Source organism: Strigops habroptila, chromosome 1 (assembly GCF_004027225.2).
Source record: "Strigops habroptila isolate Jane chromosome 1, bStrHab1.2.pri, whole genome shotgun sequence".
NCBI lineage: Eukaryota > Metazoa > Chordata > Aves > Psittaciformes > Psittacidae > Strigops > Strigops habroptila.
Window position 1 is genome coordinate 5,612,929 of NC_044277.2, and position 25,768 is coordinate 5,638,696.

The window sequence follows — 25,768 nt, forward strand, 5'->3', positions numbered from 1 at the left end:
GGTTAAATTCAGTTTAAAAAAGTTTAAAATTGCATCAAAACAGAACTTTGAAAATGATCCTTCCCCTCAGCTTTGCTGTTTTGTTCATTTCCATATAAAAATGCAAGGCATCTCTAAAAAATGAAACTCTGGCCTCCTAGGAGCTGGTGTTTGACCTCTGCAGGGCAGTGAGCTCTTTACCTACAAGTACAGAATGCAAATATTTTGGATGCATCACGCCATCTGTTTTCCCTGAGCCCCGCTACCGTGCCAAGGGGTGACCTCCATCCTCCCCACCATCACTGTCCCTCTTGGGTGAAATACCCATCCCTGTATATGGAGGGGCCATTTGGCCATGAGCTGTGCCGAAGAAATCTGGGTGCTGGGGCAGCTGTTGCACTGAGCGGTGCCGCTGCTGCCGCCGAGTTGGGTAACCATAGCAACAGCATCACCGCCAGCATCCTCCTCCTCCTCACTCGGCTCTCCTCCTCCTCAGCATCATCAGGAGCAGCAGCAGCAGCCCTGGCAGGAGCCAGACCCCGGCAGCCGAGGCTGCAGCCAGCTGCCTGTCGTCCCCTACCTGCACCGTCACCCAGCCACAGCACTGCCACCGGCCCCGCTGCTCCACACAGCAGGAATAATAGGGGAGCGGGAGCAGAGGGAGATACACTGCAGAGGGATCCCAGACAACCCAGGTAAGAGCTGTGGGGCTGCTCGCAAACTCCCCGTGATCAGTGTGGTTGTGTGCCTGGCGTGTGTTTGCGTGCGAGTGTTTGTTGCTAGTTTTCCGGCTTGCTCCTTCCAACGGCAGTGTGATGACAATTTAAGGCAAGCATGTTTTCTGGCTCGTATTTCTCATCTCTGCCATACTGTCCCTCTGCCTTTCCTCTACCCAGATACATAAGGAATAATAAATAGTATTCAAAAAGGTTATTAGAAAATGGGGTGATCAGGGAAACTCAATGTGAGTGTTGAATGGCTGTGCTTCCAAAATGAAAGTGGACAGCAGCAGCAGAGCAAAGGTTGACATGGTAATTAATAACCTTTAAGTAAAAAATAATGCGACAACGTACTTCTGTCTCTGCCCACTCCACAAATAAATGTCTCGCATCATATTCAGCAGAGAGCTGTAAACCAGAGAGGTATATGTATAGACAAGACTAGAAACCTCACTGTAGTCCACAACTGGCTCATTCACTGTAAGTGCTTTAAAGAAAAACTTAATTGAAATAACAGTACAATTATACCTGTGAATATGTATTTATATATAAATATATATATTTGTAAAAATACTGCTCTTAAACCTTTATACTTTCTAAGAAGAAAAAAAAATAAATATCTTCTTAAAGGCGTGGATATGATGGCCAGGCATTAAGAGATGCTCACTTCATTTGCGTGTGAGAAAGCATGTACTGGTTACACTTAAAAAGGGGGGAAGAACAGTTCTAATCCAAAGGCATATGGGGACAGTCCTTGTCATTTTAAAACCAGAAGAGATCCAAAGATGCGGAGTGTCCTTGTGCAGGCAAATATATGTGGATGAGGGCGTACATGTCTGAGGAGCGTGAAGGGGGAGAGGATAAGAAGTAAGTTTCAGCCAAGCGGTAAGTGTTTGCAGTGTAATGAATGCAGAGACCTCTTTCCACTTTCACGTAACTATTTTTACTTGTTTATTCTGTCAGCAGTAAGGAGAAAGACAGATGCTGCTGTTGTTGTCTCTATCTACCTCTCTAAACCCCCGTTTTCCTTCTCTGGTGTCTTGATCTTCCCCTGTCCTCTCCAAATCATCGTTGTCTGTGTGGCTGAAGATGCTGCTGGCTTTAATAATTATAAGCATTTTAATAAAAGGCTTTCCAGCCCATCTCGTGATACAATATAGCTGTAAATCTGCTTCCTAAATATATTGTGGGGGCAGTCTGGATATGTCCCAATGCCAGATAATATGTAAAGGCTGAGGCACCTGTTTTTCATGTTAAACCTGATTTGAAAATCACAGGGCTTTTGGTCCCAATCCTGTGTTTTGCTACTTGTCTGCAGATCCTCCTAAAATCAGCAGGGTCTGGAAGATAATTTGAGATTATAGGTACAGAACAGAAGGCAGAATTGGTCCCACCTTTTCTTCCTGATTATAAACCTCCTCCTGCAAGCTACAGGAGAACAAGGAATTTGGGTAAGCAGGACCTCATGCCCGCTTCTTATGCAGAAGTGTTGTAAAAAATACCTGGGAATTTTGTTCCATGTCAAGGGAACTCGATAGGATTAGGAATAGGAAGAAAAAAACACAAACCAACCCCAAACAAGTATTTGGAAACAGTGCTTTGATTTGCAAAATCATTTCCTTAAGAATCTGACCTTATCATCACAACAGGTCTTCTCTACAAGAGGCTGTTTGATCCATGTTAATAACAGTGCTCATGGACATTGAGTTTAACTGAAGAGGATGATTCTGGATACTTAAATTAATTAAACCGAGGCACTGTAGGGCTACAGTCCTCAGGACACTCGGCTAGCCTAGCCACATTACACAGTATATTTCTGTGTGAGATGCGGTGTCTGCTCCAAATCTAGCGAATATTTAAATCTCGTAACTTCTCTTTGTAATAACAGAAAGGGAATAAAAGTGCCTGTGAAAATGCCTGTAAAAAGAGCACAAGCCTGATCATGTTTCTGACACCAAGTAACAGAATCGGAATCCTGTTTATATGTGTTGCAGAGATGTAAAGTGCATAATCCAGGGGCACCTTGGCAAGGTGTGGAGCAGTGATCCTCTCATCAGCACAGGCAAATGATTGCAGGTCAAAGGGCTTTGGGAATTACACATTAACACCCTGCAAGTAAGACTGTATATACAATCTTACTTCACTGCTAGCTGTGGGCAGATGAATATGGGGAAGCCAGAACTCATACATGGACTTCTGATTACTATGGGGCTGTGAAACTTCTCTTAGAAATGGCTGGGAAAGGCTGCACAGGCTGATGTTTCCATGAGCACTGCTTCGTGATAAAACCCCTCTGTGGAGGGCTGTTTATGGGAAGTCAGAGCACTGAGTCCACAATCAGTGTAAACACAAGGATGTTCCCCACCTAAGTAAACAATTTTTCATGTTCAGCATCTCCCCCATCCCAGCACCTTTTCTCTTTGCTTATACTGCAAAGCTTAGTAGAGATCTTTTCAGTTTGCCTTATGGCTTGTTCTATTATCTTTTATTTGTTTAGTAATGGAAGGGAACACAGTCTTTCTTCTGCTTTGTGTACAGCTGTTAAGAGCTGGTCTCTTGATGCCCACTTAGTGTTGTTCACTAGCATTGTTCTAAGGAAACCAGATAATTTTGTACCTAACGATGTTACTAAGCATCCTCTAAAATCCCGATCCTTATTTTCATTAGTCACCCACTGTGTCTCTCAGCACAGAAGATGACTTCTGCAATAGTTGCTGTTCAGAAGTCAGCTCTTGCCAACAGGTTGAGACAGGGATTTCTGAAATGCTGCAGCCAGGGGTTTTATTTATTTATGGTTTTTTACAATAAGGAAGCTGCCGTTTTCCAGATCCTCCTCTGTAGTAACCTGAGGCAACAGATGATTTGATGATGGATGTTGTAGCTTGCATTTAGTTTAACAACGTTATTCATTTTATTTCAAGGCTATGTGTAAACTGCTGTTTATTGCTCCATTCACTGATCACACTCTATGATTTCTCCTGTTGCAATATTGTAATTTTTCCATTTACACGCTATGGTGATTGGCTTGATTTGCTGCTTAATGAGACAGACATGTAACCATGGAAAATAAAAGTTTTCCCAATGAGTAGAGGGAGGGAATGATCTTTACGTTAGAGACTGGACACTCCCTATCTGTTCAGTCCCCTTGAAATTACCAGGAGTTGTGGCCCATCCATACCTGATAAGGAAATAACCCTTTTTTTGGCCATTATTCTTCTTCTTGAGGGCTCAGTTTGGTCTTGGCAGGTTTTCCTCGAGTCTACATCATACCTATGCTCATGTAATATGAACCTTTGTGTCCACCTAGCAGATATCCACACCCTTGGAAAGGTTATAATTCCTTTCTAGTCTATTGGCTTAGGTTGTGGAAGCTTTTGGTCTCTTTGCTCATCATCCCCTGGTGTCCATCAGCTTCCTTGCTCATGCATTAATGTCTTTCCCCCCTAATTAATGAGACAGATTGTGACTCTATGTTTCCCAGCAGCACAGCATTAAAAAAAGTGTGTTTAAGAGCATGAATAGTGCAGGTCTCTCACTTCATGTGTAATTCTGATCTTCTCCGCACTCAGTTCCCTTCCTTTGCACACTGGCAATGCTTGACATGCTGCAGAGAATCCAGGACCCACAATGTAGCATGACCTTTGCTAACACTGAGCCAAGAGGTAAGGGGCTGAAACTACCTTCACTGGTTGCTGCTGCTGGGCTGCTCAGAGTCCTTCTTCGGAAGGTCAACGCCATGACATGCCTGACCTCAACTTGTCGGGCGAGTGAGTCAGAAGTTGGCTTCTTCCAAATCTTCCAAATCCAAGAAAATATGATTTTATTCTCTCTCTAATCCTATTATTAGTGCCTGCAACGTTAAGGACTCTGTTATTCAGCAGTTTTACTTCTTCCCTGTTTCACTGCAGCAGACGTAGCATCAAAAAAAAGTCTAAAAGGGAGAATTTCTTTTTCTACACTTAGATGCTGCTAACATCCATCCTTGGGGGTGTGTGTCGGCTCTGGTCCTCCTACCAACCTCCCAGATATCCCATTTCTGCTTCTCTCCTGGGTTCAGACATGCCTTGGTGTCATTTCTTTGTGTCTGGAGCCGCACACCTCAGATGCAGCTATGTTTCAGTACTGAAGTAAGTAATTTTTATGGTTCTGTCAAAGAGTGATTCTGGGTTTGCTGACATCCACAGAGAAATCTAAGTTCATCTTCAGTGGACACGGACGGATCCACAAAGTTTATTTCTCTTACTACACATGAGGCACTAGAGGCAATATCCCAACATGTTCTTGATACATGTGATGTTTTCTCACTCTTAGGATCATAGGTATAGGACAGACTAAGCAGTAGTTTGACCTTCTGCTGGTAAATATACCTCCAAATTCTTGCTTTTGTACTTTCTGCTCTGTGTCTAGTAGATATATTTACCCACATTTGTTCTTATTTGTTCTTAGCTAAGTAGTGTTTTCATGGATAGGTCAGACATTATGCATTCTATTGGACTTTAAAGGCAGAATCACAGATATTACTCATTTTACAATGGACTTGTGTTGATCATGCATTGAATTGGTGTCTGTCTTGTATGGAAATCTCAGATTCTGACCGCCTGGTAACAGCATGGCTTTTAAGGATTCACAGCATGCAGCACAGTGACAAGTGGGACTTTCTTAATGTCCAACTTGGCTTGGTAGGGACTACTTGTGCTGTTAGGACACCAATGGACCATTTAGGAGCCTGGGAAGTTGCAGTCTCTTTCTTTCTTTGGCAAACTCATCTCTCCTGTTGTATTACTAGATCTGCACAACTGGGAAGGAATCTGGCTTTGCCAGCATCATCTGATGTATAATTTTAGTTCCACACAGGCTGCTAACTCTGCATTTATTTCTGAGGCTAGAAAGCAGTGTTCTATTACTTTCTTTATGGCCCAAAAGAACATGAGTATTCCTTGGGGAATGTGGCTTGAGTGAGACATTGTTTGTATCTCTGTCAATTTTTCAGCTCATACTGTCAAAACCACTGTTGGCAGTAGGAAAAGCAATCCTATATTCTGAGAATGATTTCATAAAGAACAGAGCAAAGGGACCAGTATTTCCCTCCACTGAGTCCTTTACGAGAGGGGTGTTTCAGTTTGAAAATTTCCATCCCTATTATAGTATCTTCTTCTCCTTTCCACTCATACCCTCTTATTCTTCTCAGTGGCTGTGACCAGTGGTTGTGACTTGACCTTATTGCAGGCAGGTGATGCTTGTAGATGGTGTAACCTCATGATCTAGCTAAATAGGCCCTTGGCTTGTAAGCATCAGCTTTGAGGATGTCTGCATGAAATAACTGCTGAAATGATTTTGTTTTCATAAGAAAGTCTCCCATTTGTTTTAGAGGTGATGGGGAAGCATTGGGCAACACACAGTTATGGAAGATCATGTCTCTTTGTATACCACTTTTCTGGATGTATGTGATCTAACAATATTTGGGTTCTTACTGGTATTTCTGCAGAGGAGTGAGACTCTGAGCCACAGGTTTTGAGCCTATGATTCAGGCTCCCTAGCTGCCGAGACCTGAGACAAATACATTGTGTGAATGACTACCTGAGTTCATCAGGTACTGGATTACAGCTGCATAAACCCCAAAGACTCGTCAGATGGATTTCATTAGAGCTGAGCAGTGTCTGCTGTGGCAAGTAACTCTTCTTACAGGCACTTACAGAGTACACTACAATGCACAGATCTATTCTACACCATGCAGCAGCACAGCCCTATTTATTGTCTTTGCCTGACTGTCTTGGTTTAAAACCTCAGCAGAAAACATCTCTTTTCTGTCCATGCCTTCTCATTGTTTTCTCTCTGTTTGCCTCTCCCTTTGCAGCTGTGTTTAAGCTGAGCTCTGTGAGGGTACAGTTTACCCAGATGATAGAGGTTAGAGAAAATAAAGTCGCATTGTGTTATATTCTAGAGTGCTTTGCTCTACAGCCACCCAGCCTTTTCACTGCTGGAGGCTATAAGATGCTTGCCACTGACCTCAGAAACAGCAGGATTCATCCCCATGCACAAAAGTGTTTTCAGAAGGAAAGATAATGCACAAGGCTGTGAAGAGTTTGTTGTTTGAGAAAGGCATGGAAGCCTGAACCCTGTTGGTAGAAAAGATTTTGTTGGCTGCCATAGAGGGATCAAAGTCATGTTGCTGTTTTAGCCTGGGACACCAGGACCACCAGAATGTTCCTTGTCTTTGTGTGAAGACTTGAGCAGCAAAGTCAGGGGCATTGAGAGGCAGAAGAGGGACAAGGTAAAGAGACATTCTTTCAGCAAGAAGTCAACATCTGCAAGTTGGCCCAAAATGGAGTAATAATTGCAGAAACTTATGTGAAAAGCCCTTAGGTATGTTCAGTATTTTATAGTGGGAAATAGAGGAATAGATTTTGAATTGTGTCAATTCTTTTGTCTGCAGAGGGAAGAAACATTGGGGGGGGGGGGGGGAGCAAAAAACCCCACTGAGGAATGATCAGCAACCTCTTGCTAGTTTTTCAGAAGCACTGTAATTTAGGCCTTGTTTCCTTTAGTTGACTTGCGTTTCCAGTCGGTAACACTAGTGCTTTATTAAACTTGCCATGCTGAGAAGCCCATCGGTTTAGCGTAGCTAATAATAATACCCTAATCGAGAAACAGAAGGTGGGGTAACTTGACATCAGAAATTGGAATACAGAAATAGTCGCTGCTAGTTGAACTAAAAATACACACCAGCAGCACATGCTGAGCACACATTGGGCTCCGGTGGCAGGGAAAATGGCTTTCCTTTGTGTTCAGCAGTGCTCTGTGGTCACCCATGTGTGTGAATACCAAACCCTGCCTCAGATGTGCAAGGCCACTCGTAGCAAGTTAATTACTGTCCTTGTTGAGTTAATAATTCTCCAGAGCCATAAACAGACTGTATAGGGTGAAACAGGCTATGCAGGATGACTTGGGAAAACAGTTTGTCCTAGGGTGGGACTTACGTGATCCTGGTAGCACTCGATGAGGTGGGAGTGACCTGCAGCAGGAACAGGGATGTAACCATGGCTACTCTGTTCTTCTGCTCCGTACTCCTGCTTGGGGATAAACAGCAGATGTCAAGATCCCTGCTGAATTATGAGCCTTGGGGTTATTGCTGCACAAAGATTGTTTGTACTCAAAGAGATTCATCCATTTTTGTCCACAGCCTCCCAGGGCATACCCAACCTCTCTACTTTGGCTTTGCAAGGGTGAAATTTGATTTAGCATGTATATGTTTTTTCTGCTATGAACTTTAGAGTCTCCAGGACAATAAGCTAAGAGTGGTCCGGTTGTAGTGGTGATGGGGGACCCTGAAATAGGTTAGTTAGATTAAGTAAGGACACACCTAATGTCAGAACCAGCAGTGTTACATGGAGTATCTGCTGCATTGTCAGGTGGTAGATCAGACATGAGGAACACACTGTAGATGAAGAAAGGTGCTCAATGAAAAAAAGGGAGTTAACTGTGTTGGGCACAAGTAATGAGACATTGTCTTTAGATAAAAGACACAAACATAACAGTGCTGAAAGAGTGAAGACAAGCAAGGGCTGAACGCTCTAATTTGAAATTCCTGTATTGGGTGTAATAAAACCCTGAATGTGGTGGGAATCCATTATTCAAACACAGGTGCTACCCTCAGGCAAAAAATGTCAGGATGTCGTATGACAAAATGTAGCTAACAGAACTGTTCTTGAAAGATTCAACCTAGAAGTAAGCCCTTTCCTCAATGCACCCGAGCTTTTCTTCTATGTTCTGCGCAGTATTGCCTCCAGTAAATCTGAGGGCATCAATTTCCCTTGTGTTTCATCTGAGACTTTTTGGAGTCATGGGGATCTGCTGTAGACAGGCCAGGCAAAAGCACAGAGGTTATTTCTCCTGTGATAGGTGCCTCAGGGAAGCGTGGACTTCCCTGAGCGGAAGTTACTCCAGATAAAACGATCACCAGGAATGATGAGCTTGCTTGCCTGTCCTTCTTAGCCAGTCTTAGCTTCTTTCTGGGACTGCTGTTCTACTTACTTTTTGATAAAGTGCATAGAAAAAAAGCCATTTTTGTTCATAGGATAATTCAGGTTGGAAGACACCTCTATTCCAATCACCTGCTCAAATCAGGGTCACCTGTGGGGTCACACCAGCTTTCTCAGGGTTTTATCGAGTCCAGCTTTTTACCCATCTATAATGAAAAGCAGGTGGCCTGTAAAAGCTTTTGAATTGTCAGGACTAAGGTCAGCAGGAGCATTCAGAGAAAGATTGTTTTGAGAAAGAGATCTGACTGCACATGCAAAGAGCATTTCCATGAGGACTTCTGACCGTGAAGATACCCAGAGGGAGGTGGCAGAGACTCTGAGAGGGGAGCGGCATGCAGAACATGACAGAGGTGAAGATGAACTTATCAAAAACATCCTTGAGCTGTCAAGGGCAGGTTTATTCCTGGGCACAAACAGCTTCCTCTGGGGACTTGCGGAATACGCTTTGCTGGGGGAAAGCACTGACGTTCATAGTGAAATGAGTCTCACTTGCTGTGCTTCCATACATGGCAGATTACTGTTCTGGGAGATAATGCCTCAGGTCAGTGATTTAATTACGTCTAGTTTGAAGACCTTTTACCATACCTGAGATAACTCCAGGTTTAAAAGATGGCTTTTGGAAGAATCATCTGTTCAGCAGCAATAATCACTATTTACTAAGAAAAGATCACCTTACTTAGCCTCTTCCATCTTATCCCATCTTCCCACCAGAAGCTCAGTTTATAAAAGCTTTGCTTTCAGGATCACTGATGATAATCAGAAACATCTCATTGGAAGAACATTTAAAAGAGAGTTTGAGGATCCAATTATATAAATGTTTCCTCTTTTGTAAAACAGCTTGGGACTTGTAAACATACTGGGTCCACGTCTCTAAATAATTCATCATGATGAATTATTTAGTTGTGTAAGCTGTGTTTTATATGAGGAAATGCTTTTCTTAATGTGATGGGAATGCAGATATTTCAGATAATTTTGAAAGAAGTTGCTGCCGTTTTACTCTTTTGCTTCTGTGTATGTGGCAATTGATTTTTGTCATGGTGTGTTCCTCAGGAGCGGCCGATACCAAGTCTGTAGCATGTCAAGGTGACTTCCTCAGCTGTAAAACTCACAAAACCTTTCACAGAATAAGTCTTATAAGAAGTCAAGGAGTCTACTTCCTATTGTAGATGTGCAAAGGGCGAATTTTAAAATCGTTGCTTATTTTCCAGATGAAATTAGGGGTGACAACTTCAATCCATAGAGGGTAAATGTGAATGTGTTACTGATGGAGTCTTCCGTACAGTGCTTTCATTTTTGCTTCTCATTTGTGAAATCAGCTTGAATTTTGTTCTCTTTACATATTTAGATATTTTTCTTGCATTTTCTTTTCTCTCCCCTTCATTTTCCTCCCTCAACAACAGATGATTTTGAAGACAGCATGAATGAAACAAAATGTTGGCATGGTCTAGCTGGATTTCCTGACAAGATAAACATTAAGTTAAATGTGAGACATATGCCTTAGTGTGTGACTGTAATTTTATAGGTTCCTTTATATGTTATGGTTGGCAACAGAATCCCTGTAGCCTATTCTGGCTGGAAAGAACAGTATTTCTTGGTCTTAAGGCAGACACGCAATCTGAAATTGGTATATACCACTAGCTATACAGTGTAAGTGGTGGAGTGAATCTTGGTTTCCATTCTGATGCACTCTGTAAATGGACATGGTTGTTCAGCCATGGTGCAATTGTGATAGGGATGATGGTCTCATTGTCAGCAGTCCTCTTTTCTGCCTTCATCCTACCTTTGGTGTTAAGCAGTATGGAGGCAATGAAGCTCCATTTATTCCCACTGTGGAGTACAGAATTGCATTGAATGAGAATATTTCCTCTGATGGTTGCATGGGTACAAAATAGGAGGGATATTGGCTCCAGCTCATCCTGTGAAACTTCAGTTTGTACAGCCAGACCACTGGAGAGAGGATGATGAATACCACACCTTTTCCTGCCCCCCTTGATTTTGGGAACCACTGACACAATCTGGAATGTCAACCCTCCTTGCTGTTCCTAGGTCATGTATGGGAAGATGCAGGCCACATGACTGTTTGCATTTTATATAAGGTCCTGGTCATGGGTGGAGTTTGCCTTACTTTAGCCATCTGCAGTGGAGTCAACATCATCCAAACTTTGTCTTCACTATCTAAATGGGAACCTGGAAAAATAGTTGAGGAAGCGCAATTTACACCATAGATGTCTGTCATTTTACCAAGTTCATTCAATCTTATCTGCTGTCAAAATACGGAACAGAGGATGGGCATTGTGAGCCTTTATCCCTCTTCTCCAGATGCTCTTATGAGTCATCATTAGGTTCCCTAAGATGTGTGGCATTGTGATCTTTTTTTTGCAAAAGGGATCATATGCAGACCTCCTGCCTTTGTCATTCAAGTTTCCAGTCTGTTCTGACATTTCACATGGCCAGATAGCCTTTCCTCTAATCTGCCATGATGTTCCTCTGTATGATGTCTCACTTCGGACTCTTGTCTGATTGCTCCACTACCACAGTGAAAGAATGAAGAACCTCATGTTATGTGTACTGACGGATTTTGGTTGTAAGAGAGAGTGAAGGAATCAATGACATATTTGGCAAAATTGCAACATATTTGGAACATGCATTTGAGATTTGAAGATGTAAACCCCATAAGTCAGCTTGAGTAACAGAGGCACTATAACTGCCTTGTTATATGTACCAGGACATCACTGGCATCCACACCAGTTTGGTAGGGTGCTTTAGCCCAAGCAAAGGAGCATCCTTTCCTTGCCCCTGAGAGAGCTTGTTCAGAAACAGCTTAAACACACCCCTGCAGTGGTTCAGATATGCGGTACTTTTTGTTTGGAGGAACAATTTAGTGCTCTGTGTGGGTGCATTTATGGGAACACACAGCTCCTCTTAAAGTAATAGGCACATTTCTGATATTTGCAGATGTTATGGTTTCACATTAAGAGAAAAAAACCCACAACGTTTTGGTGGAGGAAATCGGAAATTTCCATTGTACACCAGCAGTTCTTTGCAGCCAAGTTTTTAGTTGTGAATATCTAATTTGTACCTTACTAGCTTTTTCTGTGTGGGTAGATTAGAGGGGTTGGAAGTTGATTCCCAAAAGGATGAAAGTAATAAGCAAATCACCTTAGGAAAAGAATTGTATCTTAAGGCCTTGTTGCCACAACTCCTATTAGAGTGACAATAAACATGGTGAGGCTTGGCTTTTGTTGCCTTTGTCAGGATTCCCACTTGGTCTTTGCTTTTTGTTACTTTGGAGCCTGAACTTCTAATGTGGTTGTAGATTTTTCTTCCTGGCTTATTCACAGCAAGTCTTTCTGACTCTGGTTGAAGTCAAGGAGAGCAGCAGTATGATACCAGATAAACACCCAAAGCCTGAGGTGTGTAGAATTGAGGAAAAAAACCAAACCCTGATCATTCAGTTGTTCCATTCTGTAGAGCATGCTTCATTTTGGAAACTTATTCCAGAAGTGTTCACTCTTGTGTCCTCTTAGACATTGCTGATAATATGTTGAGAAGACAACTTTCTTCTCTCCACAGCATTGTTCAATATAGTACACAATCTCGCACAACTGCTGTTCACTTGACTTCTGTGGTTGCTCTGGTAGGATCTGCAGGTCAAGAGGCTGGGTCATAACCAGGAGCCTAAACTATTAATTTAAATGTTTTTTTCTCTTCCAGTCTGAAGCAATGGAATTGCTGTGGCAGAATATGCAAACTTCTTCCTTTAAATTGAGAACAATATTTATCTTGTTTTGGTTTTGAACCTTTGTCAAGTCTCAGTAAATCTACCGTAAGCCCCAAATCAGTGTTGAATACATAATCTTTTTTCAGACCATTGATTTAATGATCAACGAAGTAATAAAGATGGAAGAAAAGGCACCTAAGCAAAACTTGTGCAAACTAAATAGACCTGTATGAAGGAAAATGAAATGCTCTTTTGAGAATTACAAAGTAATGTACAATGGAAAGAAGTCGAATGATCCATTGCTCTTGCTGAGTTTTAAATAAATTCTCACCATTTGAGGGGACATCCTTCAGTAAAACTTTCTACATGTATAGTTATCTCAGGAAACAAAATCCTCTGTGATTAAGTAGAATATCTGATGAATAAAAACTGGGATGAAGATTATTTCTGAATATAATATCCAATATCCTGTTAGAAAGTTTAGGGTGTTCTGTTTTGAAATGCCCTTATTAATTTGGAATTTCAATTATTTTAGAATCAGAGCTATCTAGATTTAAAGCAAACCCCAAACCTCAAAAGGAAATGTGCTGATTCACTGAAACACAGTTTTAGATCCATCAAAATATTTTTCTTTCTGTCAAAAAAACCCGCTATTTTGTGGGAAATCCAGGGTTTTCATTTTGAGTGTGAAGACAAACACTCACCCACTCACAGTCACAAAATTACTTGCTATAGGTCCCATGGTTGTGCTCTCCAAAACATTAGAATGTCTTACCAGAAACATCGCATCTCCTAGAATGGTGTATTTTAATCATGTGCAACAATGCTCTGCAGGACTGATTAGTACCTGGAATAATAAAAGGTAAAACAATTTACATTTGTTTCTTATTTTAGAAAATGTAAGAGAAAGCATTCTGTGAAAGTGAAAGGCAACACATTGAACGTAGATTTAATAAAAGATCATTTAGTACATCCTTTCACAGGAAAAGGAGACGAGATGACATAATCTATCAGGCTGTCCAATCACATCTTGAGACCTCCAGAGATGGGGACTTTACCACATCCCTGGGGAGTATTTTCCAGGGATAGATCATTATCATAGTAAAAAACCTCTTTCTTATACAGAGATTAAATCTCTCCCAGTGTAAAGGTTGCTTCTTCTCCACATGGCTCCTTGTAAGAAAGAGCCTCTGTTCTCTTTGTAGATGCCTTTTTAGTTCTGCAATACTGTGATGAGTTCCCCCACTGAGCCTTCTCCAGAAAGAAAAGACCTTCAGTCAAAAGAGATCTCCTTTGGTCTTTCCTCACAGGTCAAGCTCCCCAGCCCTGCTTTTAAGACCTTCATGGCCCTCCTTTGGACCTTCTGTCTGTCCATGTCTTTCTTGGATTGTGAGGACCAGAACTGGACACAGTAATACAGCTGTGGCCTGACAAGCACTGCATAGAGTGTGTTGATCACATCTATCTCTCTGCTAGCAATGCGCCATGGAAGCAGCCCAGGATCCAATTTGCCTTTTTTGCTGAAGCAGCTCACTGCTGACTCCTCTTCAGCTTGTTGTCCATCAGGACCCCTGGTCCCTTTCGGCAAGGCTATTCCCCAGCCACACAGGTCCCAGCCTGCACTGGGTCTTTGGTCAGGTCATCCCAGGAGCTAGACTTTGCGTATGTCTTAGTTAAACTTCATACAGTTGTTGCTTGCCCACTGTTCCAGCCTGTCCAGGTCTTTGTAAGATGGCTTTCCCTTCTGACATGTCCACCTCACCACCCAGCTTGGTGTCATTAGCAAACTTGGCGAGGGTGCTTTCAATCCCATTGTCCAGGTCATTTATGGAGATGCTGAACAGTGCGGGGCCCAGTACTAATCCCTGGGGGACCCCACTTGTGACAGGCTGACAACCTGAGTATAAACCTTTGGTCATCACCCTCTGAGTGTGGCCTGGCAGGCAATTTCCTACCCATCTCACAGACCACGCATTCAGTCTGTATCTTCCCAGTTTGTCCTATGGATACAGTTTGTAATTTCAGGATTATTCTTACTTTTCATTGAAACCTCTGTCATTGATCTTGCTATTGCATATCTGCATGCCATATTTGTCTCCACTATTCTGAAGTCAAGAAGTGAACTCTGATACCTATTTCTTGGGTCATAAACCCCTATCCATATGTAGAGGTGTTCATAGGGTTTGTTTTTTTCAGTGCTGAAATAGTTATGTTGTAGTGCACATAACAGTAGACTTTAGTACATAGAATTTTATCTGTATTTTGTTTTGCTTTTTAAATGTCACAGTGCCTTCCTTGCTAAAAGCATTCAGAAAGCCTGGTTTTGGGGCTGCATACTGTGTAATGCAAGATTTTCCTTGAAAAAATTCCAAACCTGTTAATTAACTTTCTCAGCACCTCTTTTTTTTTTTTCTTTTTTTTAAATATAATATTCAATTTTTTCAATATGTAGAAAACAGGAATACTGAACTCTATACTGAAAAGGGAGGGGAAGAAATAAAAAGGCACTGTAGAATGCTGGGACTCAGATGATACAGAGACAAATAAGATGCTTGTGACAACAGAAAACAGAACGGAAAACAGGGTTTTCTCTTTCATCTGCATGGTGAAGTTTTCCTTTAATAAATTGATTATTATCAACCTCTTCTTCGGGGCTCAGAGGAGACCCGTCTACTTTACCACAGTAGATTAAAACAGTGTCTTTTTCAAGAAAAATCCCCATTGTGCCATAGCAGGATTTAATATTTGCTGTCATCATGTAGCTGTGACTGTAAAAGGTAGTTGTTAAAACTGCAGTGTTCATGATGGTACATTTAAACCAGGAAGGCTAAAGGCAGCAAAACTCCTGTAGGCATTTTTCTTTCTTTTTCTTTCAAGCTTAGAAACACCCCTTCACAGCTTGCTTCCTCTCTTTTTCCTCTTTGCCAGCACCCTTTATGACCTCCCCTGGGTCACTTGTAAGATGGAGGCAGAATTATACAAAGTAGGTCTCAACATAATGGACTTGTAGTGCTTGGGTCCGTTCTTATCTCCATTTCCCCGTAACACAGGTTGCCACAGAAACAAGAGAAATCATCTCTTAGCCACTTCCCTGCAATTGTGTTGTGCCATCAATGCTTCATGCATAATCACTGCCTAGGCATAATTCCCTGAGTGGAACAGGTCCTGACTTCAGTGGTGCTTCAGCACGTCATAGGGTTCGGCTGCTCATCTCCAGTTCCACAGGCATGTGCTGACCATTGCCTCCTGCACACTAGCCCTCAGATCCTCTGTCCTCATCTCTGTTGTCCCTGCATAGGAACCCACCACATTTCTACTTCAGCTTAGTATTAAGCTCAGCAAACCACCATGCTGGTTGTAGGGCATGGGTTCCAGGTATTTGCTTTCCCTTTTATGCTCCTCCCCAATAGCCAAGACAGAAAGCTGTGCTGACCTGTCTCTGGTTTTGGAGGGTAGTGCCTCCCTTTCCTTCAGAATTATATCTCTCTCTTCTCCCATTTTGTCAGGTTTGGGAAGGATTATCTTGAGGTGGGTCTATACTTGTGCTTCGTCTCATAAAATATGTTCAACTCCTTCTCTCCATTGCCTTGGTGGCTCTGTCTATGGAAGCAGAATGTGAGTTCTGCATCCTGAAAGCTTGTTCAGCTCTTTGTATTGAACAGATCTCTGAAAGCAATTGAAGTGATGCAGGAATAAATATCATATTTTTACTGATATCTGTAGCCCTTTCCTTGTAGATGCGCTTAAGATTACTGTATTTTCTGGTAGAAGAAGCTGGATCATCCATGTTCTCCCTTTCATTTACTGACTTCCCTTTCCATACCTTCATTCCTTTTCCTTCCAATCTATAACCAACGTCCGTTTCTCAAAAATCTCTGCATCTTTCCATAGGACGGGGGTATTCTTCCTTACCTCTCTCTCTTCTACACAGTTCTAACCATTTAGACCCTCTGTACTGGAGAGGGGACCAGTTTTCCCAGGTAGGACCATTTTCTTATCTCTGCTGCCATTTGTCTCCTGGAAGGACCGGATCCTCTTTGAACCCAGGGAAAACAGAGAAAGTAAAATGGCAATCTTTAAAATTGTTCCTCTCTAAATGGTCACAACTAATTATGAAGGTTACAGCTACCGTGAGATCAGCTAATAAACTTCTTGAAGAGGTCTCTGAAGTCTATAGACTTCAGAGTGGATGAGCCATAGCTGTACCAGATGATTGCAAAGGAGTAGGTGGGAGGGGAATAGGCCCTTTGTACTGGCAAGGTATGAATACAGAGCTATCAGCAGGCCTGGGAAATGAGCAGGGGTGAGTGTGGACTGACAGCTCTGCAGCAAGGAGATAGAGGCAACCAAGTGCTTGCGAAAGAAGTAAAGAGCTTTTAAGTTGAATCACATCTTGAAAGCACCCTGTCTAAAGATTGGAATTGGGACATCAGCAGATTGTTCAGGCTGTGAGACTATGTGTTTTAGAATCATAGAATCATAGAATCATAGAATAGTAAGGGTTGGAAAGGACCTTAAGATCATCTAGTTCCAACCACCCTGCCATGGGCAGGGACACCTTGCCCTAAACCATGTGGTCCAAGGCTCTGTCCAACCTGGCCTTGAACACCACCAGGGATGGAGCATCCACAACCTCCCTGGATGCTCCAGCCCTGGAGCACATGGCGTAGGATTTAGGGCACATGGCATAGAACTTAGTCTCTGCACCTTGGTCTGACTACTTGTATGTAGCTTTTTGAACACAAGCATTTAGAATAGGAACGTGCTGTGATTTGAATCAAATTAGAAAATGCATTTAAGTTTTGGTGTTTAAGATCAATGCGATGAAGCTAGCTATATCTGTGACCTATTACAGAGACTTCAGATGCAAAAGTCAGTTCTGAACTTGGGTTTGAGCCTATGATTCAGTGAAATTATATCAGTGTCCTTGCTTACCCCTGAGATCTTGCAGAGGCTGGGATGTGTTGTGTTTGATTTGCAGCAAAACTCTGCTGCATTTTTTGAGTGAGGAAAACCCAGAACAAAGGAAACTGTGAAAATTATTCTGTATATCTCCCTGCAGCAAAACACCCTCCCTTTTCATGTATCACTGCTCAGCCTAACTGCTCTTTGTGTGTTATAGCACTAGACTAGAAGAAGTTTGTCAGCCCTGGGAAGCAAAGCCTTGGCCTGTAGTAGCTTTCTGAGACGCAGAGGGAAGTATTATCTGTGTAGACAATATCTTCTGCAAGCACTGCCCCACTGATGGAAGAAACTTCTTGTGGGTCATAAAAGCATGTGTCAGTTTGCTGTGTTCCACTGAAAATAGTTGGCTGTGCGATCTGTGTTTTTGAAAGATAAGTATAGCTGAAAGGATTTACAGGATTAGTGTTTACAAAGGGGAATATTCAAGAGTGATGGGGAGTGTCGGGCACAGGGCTCAGAAGATCTAAGTTTTATGCTTTGTCACTGAATATATCATAGAATCATAGAATGGTTTGGGTTGGAGGCGACCTTGAAGCTCATCTAGTTCCAATGCCCCTGGGCAGACATAGGTAGTCTTAAGCAAGTCAGTATCTACTTATCACCCAGCCTAGATGAGGTGTGGTGTTTTCTGCTGTCTTTGAAGAGGTAATGCAGGAGATAACCTTTTTGGGCACATTGTGCTTAGATTTCTAAGACGTCATCTGGCCTTTTGAGGTGTCCGTATTGGCTTGCTGCTTTCAACATGTCATAGGGTAGAAAAAGCAGGATACAGTCTTGCAGGTGGATAGATAGTGGTGGATGGAGAGTCATGAGTTAGGTTTAGCATGGGGCCAACAATGCACTTCATATTGTGAAAAGAGGAAACTACGAACAACTCATGCCTGGAGGATGAAGGCAGTATGAGAATGTAGCCTCCTTGCAGTATGAAAAAACAATCCACATTGGCTGATCTAGTTAAAAAAACCCACCATTCTAGGGCATGTTAAAACAATTCAGCCAGACACATCATCAATAACTGATTATTAGCAGCTAAAATTAGACGTGGAATTGGCATTTTGTATCTTAATTAAAGCAAAGCTATCTTTATCAATAAGCTATGACAACTTTGAGCAGACATTTCCTAGTGAATGTTAATCCTTCAGTCTCTTTTGATTAGTAGAAGGGATTACATTAAAATCGATCCTCCTCCCGAGGTCCATTTGTGCGCTCTCTCTCCGTATTGAATTACGTAGCTGGCCTCATGCCAGGCACAGGTCCCCCATTGGGACAATGAAATCAGAACCGCAGTGATGCTCGTTTGTGTTTTACACTATGCCATTTATTTATTACAAAAGGCTCAGGAGACTGAATGCCCTGGTGAGATATTATTTAGGCCTCAGATCTCTGTCAAACCTTATTACTCTCTTCAATTCAGTTTGCACATAACTAGCTTTTGAAGATAGGAGAAGAAAGGGCAAGGGAGGAAAACAATGTCATATTTAAAACCTATTTCCCCAGTTGTACAGGCTGATCTCAGGGAATTGCAAAGTTTCAAGAGCTCAGAAAAATAAGCATTGTTTTGGAAGCATGTAGATCTTCTAAAAAGATAGGTCCCTCTGGCTTTTAGTTGAATTTTGAACGCCAAAGCCCCGAAGGAAGCTGTCCCTAAAATGTGCTGACCTATTGTAATTGTTCTCTGAGAGTGCCTGTGAAGCTGGCGGGAGTCAATAACATGGTCCATTCAGGAATAGAGAAGAACTCCAGTGTCTTTGTTTTCTGTTTCTATGTTGTTTCTTAGAAATTGAGATTAAAGCTATGAACATTTCTTCCTAGGGAAATTGAAAAAAAGCTTCACAAAAAGTAACACAGCAGAGCTGTTGACAGTCTGGAAAGTGTAAGAGCAGGACAGCTTTCCATTTAACTCCCTCCCACCTTTTCCATCTGTAGTTCTTGTCATCAGTCAGCAAGCCCGCCAGGAGACGGTGGTAGCTAAATGGTGTGCATTCCCCTAAGGTTTGAGATTACATCTTTCCTTTCCTCTCTGATATCCTTTAATAGTCAGCTTTTATAAAGTGTGCTGTGTTCCTTGACTTGTGCAGTTGTGGTCTGGAAGCTGTCCTCCAACACCTGACTGGTTCTCTTGGAGTCGTATGAGGATCTCATGAGAGTGTGAACTGATCTACTAAGCATAATTCTGAGCCTGCCAAGGCTCAAACATGAAGTGGAAACACATATATAATTTAGGCAGGAAACATAAAACATTATGAGATTCCTTACACTGTTGTAAACAATATTCTGTTTCACTTTGCTTGTGTGATTTGGCATTTCTAACAGAAATAATGCTCTGTGATAGCACTAAGAAGGATGCTGTGCCTGAGTGGAATGGAAGTAATGTGAGATGCGAGTGAGTGATGTTCCTTGAAACGAGGAGTATAAAAGACTCTGGATAGCAGACTAATTATGTAGCTTGTTTATTTTTGAACAAAGGTCTCATTACTACTATTGGTGTCAAACGGATAAGAGGAATCAGTTATTCACTGTCTTGGATCTGTTTGCTCTTAGATCTGCAGGTTTGTCTTTGAATACCTAGAGATGTGGTGGTAAGAGTTTCAGAGGAAGAAAGATGGACGCAATACCCTGTTATATCTTGTAGCAGTGAATCTCTGGTAAAGAGTCACCTTGAATCCATGCTCAATTCCATTTATTTATTTATTGATTGTGGTAGCAATACCCAGGGTTCAAAGTAGATGGTTTATCATCTTTAATTGTGCTTCAGCCAATATTTCACCTTCAATATTTTACCTCCCCCAAATTGTCTAAATGCATTAACTGCTACACAGCATTGTGTGTTTCTCCAAACTATATGGAAATCTGGGAGGTGAGACGTAGGTGCTAAATGTTTACTTTTTTTTTTTTTTAAATGTGATCTTTCCACTTAGGAAAAAGCAGCCTTAATTAGACTGGTTAAGACACAAAAATGCTAGCAACCTTTACGGAGTGAAGCTGATGATGATAATTCTGTCTTGGAACGACAACACGAACATGAACATATGTAGCTTTAAAACTGTCTACTGTCTTTGTAGGGCACTGAGGCAAGAAATTTCCAGTGCAAAACTGAAAAAGAAACATAAGATACCTTCAGTAGTATGATACTGGTTTAAAAAACCCTGCTGATTGGTTTCTATACTTCAGAAGTCTTCGTAAAGCTGTGGGTAACCTGCATAATCCAGTTTCTTCTGTTCTATTTGGGCATTTGCAACACCAATAAAGGCTTCTTCATGCTGCTGAAGAACCATGGTACAGAGTCAGGGTCTTTGCGCTCTGTGTCTCCAAAGATGCTGTGATATAGGTTTGAGTTGCGTTTTGTTGAGACACTCCTTATTGGACTCTGTTCAGGGTAGTCCATTTTATCATGACAGCTGACAATAAAAATGAGGAATGGTGAATTTTCCTTTGTATTTCAGAGTATTTCTTCAGTCTCATGTGGCTGAATCTCTTTACGCGAAGGATTGGTTTGTTTCTTTTATTTTCCTAGATGTTAGTGGCTTTCTCCCAATACAGGGAAGGCTTGTGCTCAGCAAACCAGTTCTGATTTTGCCTACTGCATTCAATCTGGAAGTTGCTTCTTACTGCAGCAAACTCCCTACTGTTGTAATAAGCCTTGGACAATCTTTGGTTTCCGTGTCCACAAGCTCCGTGGCTGTGCACCACATACGTGTATTACCAGAAGAGACTGTTTACCCATAATACTTCAAATACTGTTTTTCAGTTCAATGATTTATTTTGGGGATTGAGGAGAGTCAATCCCCAAAACTAATCTGAAGATCTCTTCGACTGCCACAAAATCAAATAAACTAGTAGATATGTGCATATTTTTGAAAGCAAACTGAACTGTTGCTTAAATTTGTTTAATTTTACTAGAAATGTGAGGAAACGTGTTTGGGAGCGATCAGTGTTGCCAACTCAGTGTCTGACAGACAAGAAGAAGAAATATCATAAAACAGAGTGATTTGAAGCATAATTTGGGTAGAAAAGTCTAATCCCCTGAAGATTTTCTTGCTTGGGTTTAGGCATGTATTCACATTATTAACCTGCATTCCCTCTACCCTGGCTGTTGTGCCTCCAAAATTCGGCTAGACTGCAAGAGGACCTCAGCTGCTATGCACTCAGGTTGATCTCAGTATCAAGTATTGTCTGGAAAAGCAGATTTTGTTTTCTTAGCTATTGCAAACACTTTCACTGTACAAATCCTTCACACGCAACCAGCAAGACCAGTTTTTGCACACTGTACTGGAAGAGAATCATAGAATTATAGAACAGTTAGGGTTGGAAAGGACCTTACAATCAGACCATACAAGACAAGTCATATGGACTTTAATTTGGTATTTTTTCATTGGTGGAAGGATGATTTTATATGTTTTGTTTTTTTTTGTCTAGAGAGACAAGATTTTAGTTAAAGTCTTTGTTTTGATGTAAAGAACAGGTGAATTTCTTCCGGATTTTCCAACCCACAGTCTATCTGCTGTAGACCACAGTAGATAATTCTCTTATACCTTTTTTTAAAGTGTCAGAGCTACAGTAATGCTGTTCTTCCTCTATCAGTGATGCAAATCATTAGTGATTCTGTGGTAAGTCAGGCTGACCCTTGCCCAAGTCACTTGTTGCTTGCAGGTCATTGTCCTCTGTTGATCGGTGCAGAATGAGGTGGCAGCACTTTGTGGCCGATTGTCAATGTGATTCTAATGAGATTGGTGAATATGAGACAAAGTAAAGAGTTCAGAGGCCTGCCTTGAAGCACAAATTAAGGTTGATTTGCAATATGAGTATATTCACTGCCACCTATGAGCATGGTGAAAGTTTAAAGTCTTTCCACTAGTCCCAGGTACTTCAAGCTATTGAAAGCGAACTGTATGGCATGGAAGCAGAGAAGCGTTTTCTTCATACCTGCCTTCCCCTGGCGATATTGCTAAAGCACCTGAGATGGCCATAGTCAACAATTTCAGTCAATCACTGTGTGTGGCTTATTGAGAAAAAAATCTTTTTAAAATGATCTGCTGGTGCTTAAACTAGAAAAAAAAAATCACCATAGAAGTTTGTTTCTCAAGAGAAGGACCCTCTGAAGTCAGGGCAAAGTGTTTATTGGCTTGAATAATACCAGCATTTGACCTGCTAGTTTTTCAGAATGAAGCCTTCTGAAGCTTACTGCTGTGCAGTCAATAGCTGCTCCAAGAAACAGTATCTGCAGATGGAGGGTGAATAGCTCAGTAGCAATTTCAGATATGAAATTTTGTTTTTCAGTTTATCTGCATCTAGCAATTTCTTAATTATAGTGCCCAGCACTTACAGCTATTTACCTCTTCAAAGCACTGCACAAATATTAACAAATTAATTGCTGCTTCATTACCCTGTGTAATATCATGATAGTTATCTCATTATCTGGTCCTCTGGTAAATCAAAACAACCATACTGGTTATAAGACTAGGTTGTATATGGTAGAAAAATCAAATAGATTTTTGCTAAGTAGGGACACTAAGGCCACCTATTAAGAATTATTTTACTACAAAGGTTTTTCAGTGCTACCTTGTAATTCCTGACTTGGAGAGAACAAGAATTGTGAAGGGAAGTTTGTCCAGTTATGGGAGCAAAGAAGCTTCTTCTGTTCATATGGGAATCCTCTGTGATGAGAGTGTGGCATAACAGGCAGAGGGCTATCATCTTTGTAAGCTCCTCCTGAGAAATGGGAATTTCCTCCATGGAGATGGGTATGGATGAAGTTAATAATGTCTGAAATATTTCAAATAGAGGGACTACAAGTGCACAGATAATCTGAACTGTCTTTTTGGGAAAGGGGAACTTCCATTTAATTGTTATTCTTTCTTTGACTTCTACAAATATAAATATTCTTACATTCTTACTTAAAAATCTAAGTATCTCCTTCTAAGAAAATATGATCTAACGTGAGGATTAATTAGTCTGTTAGCCACATTTATCTCGTTTACACAAGAGATCATTCCCTGATGAGGGGGGAAAAGGGATGTTTTATAATGAGTAATGAAAATATGGTAATTTAGGGAATTAACATAGTGTAGTGGCTGACGCAAATGTTTTTCTATTTATAAGACTAAATATGTTTGGCTGCCAGAGCCTTGAGAGCTAAATACTGGGAATGATGAAACCCTAGTGCCAAGGCTGTACAAACAGGCAAGGGGCAGAATTGCACGCTGAGGGCAAAGAAGAGCTCTAAATGACATGGGAATTGTTCGGCGCCTAATAAAGTTCCAATTTCTGTACTCTCCTTAGAAAGTCTACAAGTTTTAAAATGCAGATGTGCATATTAAATGTATTTATTACATTTAACAATCTTTAGGGGTTCCTTGGATAATTTTGCTTAAATTTCTTGACTGTTTCACCTTTGTGAGTGATGATGGGAGGATACTTAGACTGTTGGCATGAAAAGGCAGCTTCTCTAATAGCTTCCTTATGCTTCCTTCCTGTGTTGTCTAATGGGTCTATGCTGATTTGTGTTAATATAATGAGGGGAGAAGAAATCACCAGTTGCCTTGTGACGGATGCTACCATATATCTCTTGAAAGAAATAGACTTTCTTTGACCTCCAAGGCACTAGAAGAAAGTAATATATTCTTGTTTGAAAATTGTTCTTCCTTGTCTTTTAAAAGACTGTCACCAGTGCATTGTGTGAATCATAGCTTTGAATTACAAAGGTTCCTAAGGCAAGTGGATTTGGATGGTGTCCTGTCAATTTGATGCTGCACACACAATTGCATTCTTCCTGGGGATACAATCCTGCAGCATGATACTTTTAGACTTAGCTTCATTTGAATTTCTTCCTTAGTTCATTTGTGCTCATCTCAGGATCACATTTCAAAGTCTCAAAAAAAATGAAGATCCAAAGTTTGCAAAGGAATGAGGGATGAGTCCTTTTCCCTGACAGAAAAGTACCTGGAAGTTACGGAGGATGGAGAACAGCTAACAACTGCTTAGTTTTCATCGCTTTTGAGATTACAGGTTCTCTGTGTAAGACAGGGGGTCCTCCTGTAGAGGACTTTTTCTCTCCTTAGCCCTTCTTTTCTTCACTGCTCCCATTTCTTGATGAATTTGTTTCCCTTCCTTGGAACATTTGTGGTGTTTTTCCTTTTAAGTACAGGTTATGCATCTAGTTTTCCAATAGTGTGTTTCTATTCTCCAGCTTTTATCTGGAGTGTTTTGCTAGAGAGACTGAGTCAATGATTTGGCCACTTGATGCTCTTGCCAGATTTGTTTCTTGCCATTACACTAAGACTGACAGCATGTGTTTGGGCTTTTTTTCATTTAAAGCAATGAATCTTCCCAGCTGACAAAACACTCCAGTGAAAAAGATGGTTAACCTGTGAACCATGTTTATACATACGAAATTATCTCATTCTGAAGATGTAATTAATATTCTACTTCATGGGGTTAGGAATAAAGTCCTCAAATTTTTAGTTTATTCTAGCACTTTAAAATTTAGCATTTAGAACCTTCTTTCAAAAGATTAGTGCAGAGTTGTTGACTAAATGGTTCAGTACATCCTCTTTATATAACCCTTTTGCTGGGCTGGGTTCCAGATTGTCTTGATTTCATATGTTTTATATCTTCTCAAGAGAGATTAATTCTATGTTAATTACCATATTAAGGTCAGCTAAGTTAACAAATATGGTTTGTGATTTATGTAACTTTAAAAGCATTGTATCTGCTAACTTCGTTGATGCAATGTTTGAATACATTCAGAAAACAATTTAATAGTAATAATAAAAAGCCAAATATTTTCACTTATGACTATAAAGATCCAGGTTTTAATAAGTGGCTTTGTATTCTGTTGGACTTCGTGTGAGGGGGACTACCAATAACAATGGAAAAGGAGTATTAAGTGCTTATTGAGGCTCAGTGACTATTACTGGCATACTTTATTCTGATTTCAAATAGGTTAATGAAGAAATGAAAGGGTTTAAAAAGTTTCAAAACTATTAAACTTCTCGGAAATAACGAGAGACTTAGAAATCGTCTACTCAGCTGACTGGCTGCAGTTCTGATTTTCCTGGTGTAAAGTGAACTGGAAACAATCCAGGGTCCACTAATTCTATTGATTGCAATGGGGAGAGGGCTTAAGTGCACATGTAGTCATCTAAATACGTTGTCTGAATATGGAGCTGAATACTGTATGATGAGGTTCTTTAAATATTCTCCATCATTACATGGTTGTATGTGCTTGATAGTCAGCTCTTACTCTTTGTCTCAATGTTGTTATTGAGTGTGTCTTCCACATTCACTTTCAACACCATTTTGTGATTATTCCATGTAATTTTAACACCATGGTGTAACCAAGTCAT

At 41.0% G+C, this 25,768-nt stretch overlaps 1 protein-coding gene across 3 annotated transcripts in view; it reads left to right on the forward strand.

Annotated features, from left to right (window-relative positions):
* Window positions 1-461: 461 nt before the first annotated feature.
* FAM135B (family with sequence similarity 135 member B) overlaps window positions 462-25,768 on the forward strand; it is a 205,928-nt gene continuing 180,621 nt past the window's right edge. For all 3 annotated transcript variants that reach the window (XM_030502179.1, XM_030502196.1, XM_030502206.1), the window contains exon 1: window positions 462-674. The gene's annotated coding sequence lies outside the window, so the exon portion shown is untranslated. The remainder of the gene's footprint in view (window positions 675-25,768) is intronic.